The sequence below is a fragment of the Tenebrio molitor genome, chromosome 3, assembly GCF_963966145.1.
Source record: "Tenebrio molitor chromosome 3, icTenMoli1.1, whole genome shotgun sequence".
In the NCBI taxonomy this organism is placed as follows: Eukaryota; Metazoa; Arthropoda; class Insecta; order Coleoptera; family Tenebrionidae; genus Tenebrio; species Tenebrio molitor.
The window spans coordinates 13,768,340-13,783,899 of record NC_091048.1 but is presented as its reverse complement, the minus strand read 5'-3'; the positions used below and the strand labels follow the sequence as shown (position 1 = coordinate 13,783,899).

At 36.5% G+C, this 15,560-nt stretch overlaps 2 long non-coding RNA genes across 2 annotated transcripts in view; one reads left to right on the top strand and one right to left on the bottom strand.

Annotated features, from left to right (window-relative positions):
- Window positions 1-15,560, bottom strand: part of LOC138126329 (uncharacterized) — a 72,569-nt gene that overhangs the window by 33,705 nt on the left and 23,304 nt on the right. The window lies entirely within an intron of this gene.
- Window positions 270-2,145, top strand: LOC138127160 (uncharacterized). Its single transcript, XR_011158126.1, has 3 exons — window positions 270-1,463; window positions 1,521-1,635; window positions 1,693-2,145. It is a non-coding gene; the product is annotated as an uncharacterized lncRNA (long non-coding RNA).

Below are 15,560 nucleotides of genomic sequence, written 5' to 3'. Positions count from 1 at the left end.
CAAATTAATAAACTGTCCAGTATTTATTGGAAAAGCAATTGGTGGATCATATTATGAAGTAAAACAAAATTTTTATGAAGTTTTGGATATATTAAAGGAAAGCAGTGTAGACTGTCAATATCATCGACTGGAAGGAAGTCATCATATTCATCTTAACAATCCAGAAGTTCTAGCTGATTTAATACAGAAATTTATAGATAAACACGATTCCGCAGATAGAAGTGTTGGGGGCATAAAGGAAGAAATGAAAAATAATGGGTAGACTATTTTTTTGAAAATGGTATCTGAAGATAGGGTACAGTTTTAATTATTTTGTTATATTAATATTTAATAACATATTGGTAATTTCCATAATGTTATTTATTTACTAGTTAAAAGATAGTGCGGTCAGTATATGCAAGAAAATTAATTACCATTTGGTATTAAACCTTGTTATTTTTATTGTATCATGTAGTTTTCTTTAACTTAGATCTTACAAGAAGAGTCGCCAGATATGCGACGGCTTTTTGAACAAAAAAAAAAAGTCAGAGTGTTTGCCCCGACTGCTCATATCACCACCCTGAAAGGAAACGCCCGAACGTTCGTAAATTTCCTAGAAAAAAATGGGCCAGTAAAATTAAATTTTTTCACGTCCGTCAAGAAAAGTGCAAGATTTTTCATTCATTTGCGTTCATAGTATTTATATTATTCAACGAATTCGTTTGTAAATTGGGCTCTTTATGGCATGAGTGGGCCAGTTTAAAACACGAGGGAAACGAACGTTCCTTCAAAGGCCCAAGAGTTCACACCTTCTTTATCTTGGGTTCACACAGTAAAACATTCTCAAATTCTGACAGTGTCGAACAAAAGTAGTGCGAGGTTAGACCTCCTGCGCAACTTTTGCGAAGCAACTATTTAGTCACATAAATAGAACACATTTAACTAAATGTAACCTCGCGCACGGACGATTTTTAAATCCAAGCAACTAAAAACTTGTCCTATTTTAGGAGGAAACTGTTGCCTGTAAATGAACCAGGTTTGTTCTAACGTAGCGCCGCGCACCCCGCGATTATTTAGTTGTTTTTTTTTCACTAAATGCCTGTGTTAAAACTGATCTATATAAGCAACTATGTATTAAGTTTCGGTGACTAAACTATTTAGTTGCCTATAACAAAAGTTGCTAAAGTCTGTTTTTTCCTGGTAGGCGCGTGCGTGCGCATTTACAAAATCCTGCAACGAAATGCGACTTTCCTATTGGTTACTTTATTTTTCTACTTACACTAGAGAAATGTGCAATATTACAGTGTTCTGTACTGTCAATCAGGTCCAAGCTGCCATTTTTGTTTCATCGTGTCTTAGTTCTCCTTTCGTGTTTTGTGTTGTGTCTGTTTATTTATTAAAAAAAAACAGTTCTTAGTTCTTAGAGCTTAAGAAGTTTTTATATGTCAACAAGATGTCTCAATTTCGATCACCAAATAAACGGCGTAAGTTGGATTTATGCTAACAGCAAGTAACAGTCTTTTATTAATGCATATTTATAGCAAATTTCTCACAAGCCGAGAAAGAAATGATCGTTAAAGTATTTCGTGGGATCTCCAAGGATTTTGCCGAGATAACCAAGACGGCTCAAATGGAAAAAAACTGCAGATTATACTGGTATCGATTTTTGAGTTTTTTTTTGTTGTATCACAGCTTAATTATTTTGTGTTGAAGGTTGTGGATTTAGAACCATTCAACGATACCTGGCGGAAGAAAAGAAGTGTGCCCAATTAGAGGCACCGAAGAAACCTGATAGGAAATGTATGATTCAATTGGATGAACATCAAAAATATCTCATTCAAAAAACAGTGCACTCATTTTTCTGGAATCTAGAATCACTGCCTATATGTATAAAATTAAGCCTTTTCCTTTTCTCTGGCAAGATACATGGTTATTATAAATTATTGTAGTCGAAGCAGGCCATGTTCATGTTATGAAATTTTTGCCGCTTTCATGTGAACTGTCAATTTTTGTCAATGTCATTGTAATTTTTTTTAGGTGAAATGTGCGGTGATGATTATTTTATTTTATTTTTGTTTAAATTAACGATTGAATCCAAAAGTATCGATTTGTTTTGTACCCAATTTAACTCGTGTATGTATAAAATAAAAAATGTTGTACATATAATATTTGTTGTCACTATTTCCACGAGTTTATTCATAAACTTTTTTTTATTATACCTGAATCATAATCCCTGTTTTTGACACTAAAATGCGTGCGAAAAAAGGCCTTTAAAACACTAAAGCTTTAAGGGTTGCTTAGGTAACAACAAATTCACCTACATTTTGAACAATCATAAATAGACATTTATAGAAAAGTTATAATAGCAACGAAACAACAACAATTGACCATTTCTATATCAACGATTAATGACACTGATTACTTGGGAAAAGGTATTTCAATTTACTTTTTTTGTTATAATTTTTAGATTTTAGTGCAGCTATAATAAAAAATAGCGTATGATACACGTTTATAAGGGCTTTTAAAGCACTTGCGACGTTAAAAGCACTCCGCTACGCGTCGTGCTCTTAAACTCGTCGCGCGTGCTTTATCATAATATACTATTGTTTACATTTTACAAATTATACAAAAATTAAACCATAAACATGAGTTTTAATATGCAACCACAAATACTAATCCCCCTAGATAATATGCAACCAAAAATACAAAGAATTCCTGCATCCTGCTAAAAATCTTAGCTATGTGATTCTACCTTTCGGAGATGCGCACGCACGCGCCTACCAGGAAAAAATAGACTATAGTGTGTGGGAGCCCTTACATTTCTAGATGTTCTAGATATTTCTGTCACTAAATAGTTGCTTTGCAAAAGTTGCTAGTGCGCAGGGGGTCTAAGGCCCGGTTGTGTTGTACTCGTATAAAGCTTAGTTAACATCGTGTCAGCTAATAACGCGTCAAGTCGGAAATCGGCTCATTTGATTGGCTGATTCAAATAAAATGTTTAATATCCTCCAATCAGTCAGATCGCTTGACATTTAACAACGACTTGATATTGCTTTATACCCATATATGTAGTACTTTACTTTTTATACCATATACTTATATGCTTTATACAACCGGGCCTAAGAGACATTAGGTTAGGCGACTGTGTTAGCTAGTATAGGAGTAGTGCGTGTCTGCGACACAGGGTGAACCCGGTGAACTACCCCTACCCTTTGTGAGATTGTAAGAGGGAGAACCGCGGCTGGACGGTGCAAGATCGGACTGCAGCCTCATCTATGGCGGCCTCTTCCTCCAGCAGCGTTCGTCGAGTCGAGACCAATTTCTATTACCTTCTCTGTGGGAATCGTAGATTACATACCGAGGTGGGAAGTGTTTCATTCCTGTCGAGAGCTAGAGTAAGGCCGGCCTGAGATATGACATTTGGTGGGGGTGCGCGTAGGCACATCCATTTTTCGAAAAACAGGGGTGTTCAACAGATTAAAAATCAGCTGATTGTTACTGTGACCGCTATTCTCTGATGTGACCGGTTTTGGGGCGCCACTGGAATATTTTGTCCGCGCAGATTTCCCCCACCAAATGTCATATCTCAGGCCGGCCTTACTCTAACATAGTTTACCAAGGCGTAGCCGACGTGAACTAATGCTCGAGACAGGAATGAAACACATTCCTACCAGGTTTGTATAATATTTTATTCGGAATCATTACATTTTTAGCAAATAAACAATTAATTTGATGCTGTTTCATTTCTACTGTTTTTCGACTTTCAGTAAGTACGCCACTGGAAAAACTTTATAAGGGTGGAAAGTGGACTATTACTGACCAAGAGAGGGAAGTAAAGGTAAAAAGGAATGGTTAACTTTCCGCCCTCGTATAAGGTTAGGAATGTGCATATTACAATACGATTCCGAATAAATATACAGGTGTCCCAAAATTGGCGTACAAACTACTTACTACCTTATCGAGGATGCTTAAAGGTATATTCCGTAAATATCAAATTTTAACCAAAATTCTGGTTCGGCGTTCCGTAAAAATACATTCCTGTAAATTTAGTATTTAAGGAACAACTGTCTCTGAAAAATTGGTTGTTTATTTGTCACCAAAACGACCGACGTAATACGGCGGTTATTTCTGATATTTTACAAATACACTTGCGAGCAAAGAAATCGACCCACCCACACACACAAGTTTGAATGCATTTTTTTCAGTAGCCAGGAATCAGATTTAAACAAATCATATGTCGTTTGAAAGAATGTTTCTTAACGTTTTCAATGAGCCTACATTCTCTCACAACTGCTTCTTTCTTCTCAAGTATAGCGCCTTAAAATGAAATTAAATAAGACTACAGCAACAATTCTTTAATTTTAGTATCGCGTATTACCTCCCCTCGCTTTAACAACAGCTTGCATGCGATTGGGCATTGACCTAATCAAATTTACTATTCTTTCTTTGGAATGTTATGCCACTCTTCTTCCACTGCAACCATCAGTTCTGGGATGGACGTACCAACAGGAACTCCGGCTCGAACTCTTCTCTTGAGCTCGTCCCACAGATGTTCGATGGGGTTTAGGTCGGGGCTACATGCTGGCCACTCTAAAACTCGAAGTCCCACTTCCACAAGGTACTCTCTGGTGATTCTCGCAGTGTGTGGCTTTGCATTGTCATGCATTAACATGGACTGGTCGCCCACAAACCCAGCATAGGGCACCACATGGTCAGCCAAAATCTCTCCGACATACCATGCAGCTGTCAAACTCCTTCTATTGCGACCACGGGCTGCCCCAACGATGAAGACAGCTTCAGTTCGTTCTTCCACAGATATCCCACCCCAGATCATACAGGAACCACCTCCATAACTGACGTGTTCATCGATACAGCACTGGGCAAATCGTTCTCCGGGTCGCCGGTACACTCGTCCTCTTCCATCCTTGCCGTTGAGACATATCCTGGTCTCATCGGAGAACAGAAGAGACATCCAATGGTCTAAGGTCCAATTCAGATGCTCCCGTGCGAAACGAAGCCGTGCTTGTCGATGAGCTGCAGTCAGCTTTGGACCAGTTGCAGGTCTGCGAGGTGTCAGGTTCGTTTCCTGCAGTCTTCGCCTCACTGTCCACTCATTAACAACCACCCCTCGGACATCACGGAGCTGCCGTTGAATTTGAATAGCATTCAGTCGACGGTTCGTCAACGATGTTGATTCAATGAAGCGGTCATCTCTCTCCGATGTATACCGACGTCTACCTGCTCCTGGTCTCCGATTGAAAGAACCAGTGTCTTGAAATCGCTGGTACACCCGTCGAACCGTTGATCGGCTCAGATTCAGTTATTCAGCAACAAATCGCTGACTATGCCCAAGTTGTATGCAAGCAACGACTTGGGCAGCTACCTCAGGTGTGGTATCCATTATATTCATGGATAATGTGGCTAATGGGGCTGCTAATGTCAAATGTCAACAAATGTAATAAAAATTTCCTGCAGAGACTTAATTTTATTGCCGTAGAAGTTAGAGCATGCACATGTCCGCTACACAACATATAGCAATAACTTTTGTTTTAAGGCTCTACACTTGAGAAAACAAAAGGAATCTGAGAAAATTTAAGGTCATTTAAAACGTTAATAAACGGTCTTTCAAACGACATATTATTTGTTTAAATCTGATTCCTGCCGACTAAAAAAAATGCATTCAAACTCAAAAGTGTGAGGTGGGTCGATTTCTTTGCTCGCGAGTGTAGAACACAACAAACAAAAACGCCACGAGGAAAAAATGCAGCAAAAAAAAATTATGTTCGAGTGGTTCCATCAAAATTTCGGGAAAGGAGAATGACATTTTTATTGTTTAGTTCTTGTTCAGATGTTCCGAATGTTCTTTGTTCGTACCAAGTCTTTAATAAAAATGTATAATTTGTAAAAACTTTATTGCAATCAATTGTTACAAATATAATTTCTCTTTTGTTGACCCATTCGCAATCTATCTCTTTCCATAATTATATCTTCATTAAACTCTTCACCATTTTCATCTTCGATGTCCTCGACATTTAAATCCAAAACTACAGTGTGGAATAAAATGATTTACATTTAGTTACCTTTGGAATTTTTGCACATGTAAACTTTCCTGTACCGCTCTACTTTTTTTTTTGAAGTGCCGAACTATTAGTTCTGTCAATAAATGTCATCAATCGAATTGACAATTGTTACAATTTACTAAATTGAATTAACAAACGTTGGTGGCCACTTTCAACACTAGCTGTGACTTGCTTTTGTTAGCTCCTTTTTAATTTCAATCTCTACTTTGCATTCATATCATCCCTTCGCAATAAATCACATTTGGAATTCTGGAATATTTTGAGGTTACGCTTTCTTTATTTTGTAGAGCGGCATTTCGTATTTTTACAAGGGTAATGCAAAGGTAACTAGATGTAAATCATTTTATTCCACACTGTATTAGGCATTCACGATCTTTTTGGGACCGAGTTGGCTATGATTTTTTCTTTTCATGTTGGACTAACTGATTCAGTGATGCAACGGATGCAACTTTTTTTTCTGTCAGTGTCTGTTCGACATTTTCTTGCCACCACATTTCCAGATTTCTTATTTTAATATTCGTAAGAAAGTGAATGATTTATTAAGTATGTAAAAATAATTTTAATTTTCGCCAAAGAAAAAGTCAAAATTGCCAAAATAATTTTGTTATGACAAAAATAGTAGTTTATTTGACGAGTTTGTGTGTAAATTGGGCCTTTTTTGGCACGCGTGGGCCATTTTAAAACTCGTTTCACTCGAGTTTTAAACTGGCCCACTTATGCCAAAAAAAGACCAAATTACACACGAACTCTTTAAATAAACACTATTCCCTGCTTTTTTGATGTCACAAGAACAACTTCAAAGTGATTTTTAATAATTGTCATTTATTAATGACACTAATGATTGCTTTACATCGTTTTTTTTAGAAATGTCTAAAAAATGTTGGCCAAGATCTCGTGTCCGGAATAGTACCCCCGGAACTTAGGTCGAATTTTTTAGTATACTATGTAGGTATTTTGCAGTTCATACCAAAGTAGATACCTATAAACCCTCTAAAAAAATTAACTGCTAAGATGCATACTGAAAGCACCTTATGAATCGGTAATAAACGCAGAAAATAAAGTAAATGTTTAATTAAAGTGAACAAGCACACTGCAAAAACGTTTACCAATTGCAAAATTACAGAGAAAAAGAAGTAGATTAGATTGTAATAGAAGTGTCGTCGTTGTACCGGGTGTCCCATCACTTATGTCAAGTAGGAAAATGACTTTAAAACCAAATTATATTTTTATATAATTGATTCAAAAAATTGAAATTCACGCATAGTTATCCGTGCATGAAGTGGGTCATTTTTTTACGTGTATTTTTTTGCATTGTTAGTAAGATCGAAACAATAGAAACCATACAAAACAGTGTGTGAAATGCGATTTCACGCACACGACTATTTCTGTGTTTCACTTCACACACTGTTTTTATTAGTTACCTAGCAACATGGTCACTGCATTGAAACTTCAGAGTTCCTTCAAAAATTTGAATTTTTAATTTCAATTTTTTGAATCAATTATAGAAAAAATATTGTTTATATTTCGTGCGTGAAGATGTTTTTATGCATTCAAAGGCTTATACTGCCTCGGCCTTCGTCTCGGCGTAAAAGACCTTTTCATGCACAAAAAACACTCTCTTCACGCACTTAATATAAAAATAACTATTATATGAAGGTATTATAGATGCATAAATACTGTTTACCGCCACAAAAATTGGGTATTCCTTTTTTGCTAAAACTAATTACCCAGGTATATTCAAATTTAGTATATGTACGTTGTGAAAAAAATGATAGAGAAATAAAATCCCTGATTAGAATTTAATGAAAATGTTTTGATGTAAAGATATTTGGTTCATTTAATTTGGGTCCTTCTACTTTATGAAAATTTATACAGGCTGATTCACGTAGCCTGTTCATTAGAAACTTTCTGATTCCCCCAAAGCATATTTACATGAAAATTGGTAGTTGACTATAATCGATTACTCCAAGTTCAAATGAAATATTTTCAAAATGGTGGCACTTCCGGAAATACCGGAAATCGACGCCATCTTAATTTTTTTAAATAGAAAGGCCTCATTTTGACTTCACATTTCGATTCTACTTTAAATTTTGAGTTTAGAGCATCTTTTTGTCAATACTTATCTGTCATCGTTTTTGACCTATGTCATCTTTTTTGCAAAAAAGCGAGGTTGCAGGGCTTCATTAACAAATTTATAACTCTTGAACCATCTGAAATAAATAATAGATTTTTTTTAGTTGAATTCCCTAAAGACCTGGCCGATATTTTCCGCCATCAGTGATTTTTTTTTAATGTTTCATACGCCTACTGAAATTTTTAAAAATTGCTAATCAAAAAATGTCAAAAACTTCATTTTTTTAAATGACAACCACCATTTGTGACACTAGAATTTAATTTAATTCTAAGCTAAAAAATTTAATTCTAAGCCTACTTTTATTAACATTGTGTATGCCTATTCCCAGCCGTTTTGGCGTAATTTCGATTTTTTGAGTAAAATATTGTTTTTTTTTATCAAACAATTGTTTTATTTGAATTTTTATTCAAAAATCACATGCAATAAACAGTAAATAACAACGAAATAATAAAAAATAAGCAAATTAACAAAAAAATATTTTCAATAAATTCATTTACATTAAAATATTTTTTTGTTAATTTGCTTATTTTTTATTGTTTTTTTGTTATCTAATATTTATTGCAATGCTATTTTTGAATAAAAATTTAAATAAAACAATTGATTATAAAAAATAATATTTTATTCAAAAAATTGAAATTACGCCTAAACGGCTGCAAATAGGCATACATAATGTTAATAAAAGTGGCCTTAAAATTTAATTTTACATTTATATCTAGTATCAGAAATGGTAGTTGCTATTTAAAAAAATGAAGTTTTCGACATTTTTTGATTATCAATTTTAAAAAATTGCAGTAGGCGTATGAAACATTGAAAAAATGTTGTTGATAGCGCGTTGATGCCGTTTCGGTTCCTCGTTGTTTCAATTTCAATGGCTTTAATCATATGTCTCGCCAGTGCAATCTGAAGGTTTGTTGTCCTATATGTGCGGGTGATCACGGAATTAAAGCATGTGTTGCTTCTCGCAACAATGAAAAGAAATGCATAAATTGCATTAATTTAAGGAACAAACCGGAAAACATCGACGTTTCCCATGCGGCGTGGGAGTACGACCAGTGCACGGCCTATAAATATGCGGTAGATAACTTCAAACGTAATCTGTTTCAGCTACCTTCCACGTTTATCTCTTCAAAAAACTAGATAACTCTTCAAGCTCGGTCTCTAGTGCCAAGGCCTGTAATAAATGTATGAATGAAAGTAGCGATATAAATGATCTGAATGTTAAAATGAATTGTCAATTGAGGGATCGCACCTTTTCTTTCCTGAGCATTTATTACCAGAATGTGCGTGGCCTACGAACGAAAACTGAGCAATTAATTGTAAAAACTTCTGATGGTAATTTTGACGTGCTGGCATTTTCTGAAACCTGGCTAAACGTTGACATCCTAAGTTCTGAGCTGTTCCTTTTACATCAGTACACAGTCTTCAGATGTGACCGCAGGTTTGATCTTTGTGGTAAGCTTCGCGGTGGGGGAGTTCTGCTTGCGGTTAGATCAAACTATCTTATGGATTCAATTGACATGTCCGCTGCTGTTGAGAAGATTCCCTCAATTGATATTGTGGGCGTAAAGATTAGTTTTTCCTCCATGGTGCTGTATATTTTTTGTGTCTATGTTCCTCCAAATACTTCGTTGGTGGATTATGAGATCTTTTTTGACACCTTCTCGGAGTTTTGTTTGAATCTCTCGAGTATTGGTAGGCGATTTTAATTTGTCAAATTCATCGGATACCGTTAGCTCTAAGGGATACCTCCTTCATGACTTTACTGCTTTCTTAAATTTCAGACAGTGCAACAATATTGCTAATGCCCATGGTAACATATTGGATTTAGTTTTGACAGACATGTCTGAACATCTGAGTCTCCAGCACTCTATTCCCATTCTGGACGAAGATTCACACCATCCTGCCATTCTGATTGAACTTAAAATAATTGCCGGATCCAGATCCAATTTTCCAAACTCTAGTAAATCGAAAACATACAACTTTCGCCGAGCTAATTTTCCTTTTCTGTACTCTCTGCTGTCTAAGGTAGACTGGTCTCTCATCTATTCGCTGCATGATGTAAATGAGGTTTGCGCGGCTTTTTATGGAAAGATATATTCGTTATTTGACAAGAGCGTGCCGTGTTATACTCACAATCGTCGACATTATCCCCGATGGTATACTCATGAACTAAAATGTAATATACCTTCAAAAGAACGATGTTATAGAAAATATAAGAAATTTAAAAAGGAGCGTGACCGTGAGGAATACGTGACATTGAGAAGGTTAGTGAAGACCAGGATCTTACGCGATTACAACACCTACGTGTGCCAAGTTGAGAACTCGCTGCGGATGGACCCAAAAATGTTTTGGTCTTACGTGCATGATAGAAATAGCGTAACCAGGATTCCAGCTAAGATGACCTACAGTGACGTCTCCTGCGATCGACCGCAAGATATAGTCAACTCTTTTGCTGACTATTTTATGAGTGTGTATTCCGCGTCTTCTGTTCCGGGCAACATTAAACCAAAGTCGTATAGTAATAGTTTCTGGCCGTGCCTCACTCTAAAAAAATTTGACAAGTCGGACATCGAAAAAGTGTTTGAACAACTTAAACCAAAGATCTCGTATGGAAGTGATAACATACCCGCTTTTTTGGTGAAAGATTGCAGAAGTGTATTTCTGGAACCGTTGGTGCATATTTTCAATTTGTCCCTGGAGCAAGGCACCTTTCCAAATGTTTGGAAAAGCACGAAAGTCTTACCAGTTCATAAAGCAGGAAACTCGGCTGAAATAAAAAATTATCGCCCGGTAGCTTTGCTATCCACTTTTTCTAAAATTTTTGAAATCGCCATATTCAACTTTCTGTCTCCGGTTTTGAAAAATATACTGACAACTGCTCAGCACGGCTTTATGAAGGGCCGATCTACAGTAACGAACTTGGTTTGTGTGACTCAATTCATTTCTGACAGTTTAGACAAAAGGGGTCAAGTTGATGTTATATACAGGTTGTCCCAGAACTCGCGCCCCAGAGAAAACAGACAAATGCCGACGACAATCTCGATTCTAAAAATGCAAACGAAGAACAATTAATGGCTTGCGTAAGAGAGTTGTGGGACATCTAAGATCCACCAATTCCAGAAAAGGAACTCTGAGGTGTTAATGTGAATAAAATCGGTTGCTAAGTTTATAAATTGTCATAATTAAATAATGTCAGAATGACATGTCCGCTAAAGTGTCAACATCAACATGTTAGGTTAAGGCAGATGTCATTCAAGATGTCACATTCGCCATCGATCACATGAATCTATGTAGTATTTTTATTTTTTTAAATAAAACAACAAATGGCGGTTCTGAAAACAACCTTGTTTATTCTAATGCACGTGAGCTTATCGTACAAAACAGGAAGAAAAGGTATAACACAAGCCAAAAGGGATTATGAAACGAAAAATAAATACAATCAGAAGAAGTGCTCAAAGTGGCCACCATTCATTTGCAAGCATAACCGTGCCAGTCGCAAAAGATTCAGTTTAGAATTGGTAACCATTTCAGGAGTAATTGTGGCAAAAGCTTCCTAAACGCAACTCCTGAATTGTTCTCCTGTAGCAATAAGGCAATAGGACCGCACAGGCCAGTGTCGTGGACCACCACAACTTATCAATCGATGAGGATACTGTTGATCCAAAATTTCTCAAACTTGTCGACTGAAGTATGGTAGTGCGCCGTCGTGTTGAAACTAGCCGATAGCTCAAAAAAGATGTGGAATGTCTTCAAGCAAATTGGAAAGTTCTGCATTCAAAAATTCTCCATTCAAAGTTCTGGGTGCATGTCTCGGGCTTACCGTGCAGGAAATTCACAAGATCCTACCTAAAGAGGAAGTTCGCTGACATGTAAACTAATTTCTATTGAAGACATACCACACGATTCCCTAATAGACCAGCCCACAAATTTATATAAAATCGTTGCTCAAATGCTCTTGAAAATAGAGCATGTGGATTTACTTCATTTCCACATTCTCCGTAAATTATCAACATTTCCACATTCTCCGTAAATAATCAACATTTTCAAATAATCCGCTGCAGAATACATGATGAAAGAGCACGCTTGACCACGACGGCGGTACTAAAGCGATTTGAAGTGATTTGAATGAAATTTTGACACTGACGTTTCTCAAAAGTTTCATAGCCGGTCAGTTTATTGAAAACGTAATAAAATATGTAACCTAGCAACAATTACGGGAAATAGACCTGGATGGCTTAAAATGCTTTGACTGGTCGAATTAAACTGTTCTTTTCTTGAATACCGTTCAACATAGAATTTTTTTTTATTGGGATTATTTATTTGTCCTTTTATGAAGATTTCTCCATTTTTCTCTGGGGCGCGAGTTCTGGGACACCGTGGTATACAGACGTCGCCAAAGCGTTCGACAGTGTGGACCACCATATATTGCTGTACAAACTTTCAGAGATCGGGGTGCACGGGTTTCTCCTGGACTGGTTTTTGTCTTACCTCACTGGAAGAAAGCAATTCGTTTCGTATAACGGTTTTTCCTCAAGGGAATATATTCAGATGTCAGGTGTTCCCCAAGGTTCAGTTTTGGGTCCATTACTTTTCAACATCTATATTAATGATATTGTTGCTGACTTAGAATGTCGCGCCCTGCTGTTCGCAGATATACATGAAAGCTGGTTTGGAAAGGGTGCAGCGGCGCTTTCTGAAATATCTCTTTCATATTACTGAAGGACATTTTCCGCCCAGGGGTATAGATCATGCTGTTTTACTTGGAAAATATTTTTTTACTCACTTACAATGTAGACGAGACATAGCTGATGCGAGATTCCTGGTAAAGCTGATTCGCGGTCAGCTGGATTGTACAGAACTACTGGAAAAAAATCCGTTTCGTGTTCCCAGGCCGAATTTAAGAGACAAGGCAAGTTTTATTGTTCCGCGGGCAAGGACAAATGTTTTGGCTGGTTCACCAGTATACAGAATTTTAAAACTGGGTAATTTGCTAGAGGATGAGGTGGATCTTTTCAAGTGCTCCATCAAGGAGGTCACTGAGGCGGTGGTTGTATGTTTGGAGTGAGCTCTGTGAAGCAGTTTGCACAAGAGTGATAAGTGAGTTTAATTGTCTGTTAATTGTCTGTTGTTTCTGATTTTTGTTTTGTGTTTTGTTCTGTTTTTTTTTTTACATTTTTGCTTCTTTTTGTTCCGATCCAGTAATTGGGTCTACACCTGTTGGATTCGGAACTTGTTCCACGGCAAAACATCGGCCGAGCCCGTTTGCGGGTCAATGGTATCCAGCGCTTCTCGCTGTGATAGTGCGCCCTTGGTGGGAACAAGTCTATTATTATTATTATAAATAATAAAAAATTTGTTACACAGTCTAGGACTGGTTTACAAATCTATGAGGGGCATGGTGACCAACTCAATAGACCGGGACCAATGGCTTAACTTGCCAAATCTTTGGCAAGTCAGTAAAGTAAAAATAAATTATTTATTTCTGATGGTTCAGGAATTATAAATTTTTTAATGAAGCCCTGCAACCTCGCTTTTTTGCAAAAAAGATGACATAGGTCAAAAACGATGACAGATAAGTATTGACAAAAAGACGTACTAAACTCAAAAGTTAACGTAGAATCGAAATGTGAAGTCAAAATGGGACCTTTCTATTTAAAAAAACAAAGATGGCATCGATTTCCGGTATTTCCGGAAGTGTCGCCATTTTGAAAATATTTCATTTGAACTTGGAGTAGTCGGTTATAGTGAACTACCAATTTTCATATCAATATGATTTTGGGAAATCAAAAAGTTTCTAATGAACGGGCTACGTGAATCAGCCTGTATATCATTCCAACCGTAGCTTCAAACACAGTTGAACGATCTGTAGTACGACAGATCGTATCGTGTGTAGGCTGTTTAAGACTGCTTATAAGACGAAAGAAATGTTTAATCATGAGGGCTTGTTCGAGTGGGCTAATTTTTCTTGAGTGACTTATTTGCTGTTAAGGCACGAGTGTAATAAGTACCTAGGTACTTACATAGTTTTATCCAACATTCTGTAACAGTTCTTAAAACATCATCAAAACCCAAAAATGTATTTTATCTTTTAATATAAATGTTAACGTAAACCTCAACAAATTATTTCATCTCAGATTCTGTTTCATATATTGGGTGATTCAAAATGATTGTGGCCAAGTATGGCAACTATGTACGAAAATTTATGTGGCAACTGTGTGGGCAGGGTAGAGTTGATATTTCTTTGACAGTTCATAGTCGCGCAATTTTGAAAACTGTCAAATCAATGTGTAATGATATCAAAAAAATCAAATGCACGCTTATGAAATGTCATACAAATGACAACTCTACCTTATCCACACACTTGCCACATAAATTTTCGTACATAGTTGCCATACTTGGCCACAATCATTTTGAATCACCCAATACATAATTTTAATTTTATGTACTATTGGGGACAAATTACTTTGGTCGTCAAAGTCAGTTGACTGACATAAAGTTGTAAAGCAAGCATTAGGACGGTTAACCTTATTTTTTACTACTGTCAACCACTGTCACTGTCAAACTCGTCATTGCAAAATGTTAAATACCGAAAAATGGACAACGGAAGGAGATATTTCAAGGAGGAAAAATTTTGAAAAGGTTTCCACAAGCAATTTGGCCCATGGACAATCCCCCAGAATCAAGGGAGATGATTCTAAATTTTTGAATGGTGGATGGTGCCATATTTTTGACAAGAGAAAAGTCAATAATTTGAAATTGTCATCACTATTGACTTGACGTTAATACTTGGTTTACATTAATTTGTTTTGAAGTGACAGAAAAATGACGACCAAAGTATTTTGGCCCCAATAGTATTACATTTTTTGATGTTCAATAAACTGTTCAATTCTCTCTAAACTGTTTAATTATAAAATAGTGTATTAAGGCTGTATGATACGATGCTAAATTTTGTAGAAAATTTGTTAGAAAATGAGAGAGGACCAATGAACGATCAGGATCTGACAAAGACAGACTATGATCCTGATCGTTCATTGGTCCTGATCGAGTGTCTCTCTCATTTTCTAACAAATTTTCTACAAAATTTAGCATCGTGTCAAACAAGCTTTATGTTATGAGGAGCAAAAATGAAGTTTTATGTACTGCGGCTGGTAGATTGGCTGCCGAACGCAGTGAGGCAGACAAACCAGCCAAAGCACATACAACAATTTTTGCTCCGAATAACATATACTCAATTTCATATAAATGTGCATCTAAGCAAGCCATGAAAATCAGATTTTCTGTTGGTAGTAAAGCTAAAGCTAGTGACTTTGACTTTCTTGAGTTGCTTGCTCTGCGCGAACCCAATTTGACTAATTATTCAGTTTTTG